Consider the following 535-nt stretch of genomic DNA (forward strand, 5'->3'; position numbering starts at 1 on the left):
ATTTTTTTCTTGTTTTATATTTAATGAATTATATAAATATACCAAGAGGTGTTACATGTCCACAGAATTTTTCTTTCTTTCTTTTTTCATGTAATAAGGTAATAGATTGATAGAGTTTTCATTTTTGTCAAGGAAATTCCTTAGAAATAAAGAATTGGGTCATATCTGCAGTGTTGTCCATCAAGGAATGAGTTTGTGTACATAAATTGCCAGAAACAGCTGCTGCCTCACACAGCCTTAAGTTCAAACCTTAATGAAGATTGTTTAGTTACAGTATCATGTCCAAAAGTTTTTCCCAAGGACATCGACTACAGTTGAGTCATGTCCCAGTGTTTATGTTTATGGTTCGATAAGAGACTAGTAGTTATGTAGTTCAAGAATTTATATGGAGGAGTTAGTGTAATTTTCTTTTGGTTTTAGTAACTTGATTGATAGATATTAATAGAGTAAAAATGAAAATGTATATTTCTATGTATGATTTTTTGTCTCACTTTATTTGATGCTCAGTTAATCCACTAAAAAATGGAAGGTAAAC

Source organism: Penaeus monodon, chromosome 29 (genome assembly GCF_015228065.2).
Source record: "Penaeus monodon isolate SGIC_2016 chromosome 29, NSTDA_Pmon_1, whole genome shotgun sequence".
Classification (NCBI taxonomy): domain Eukaryota; kingdom Metazoa; phylum Arthropoda; class Malacostraca; order Decapoda; family Penaeidae; genus Penaeus; species Penaeus monodon.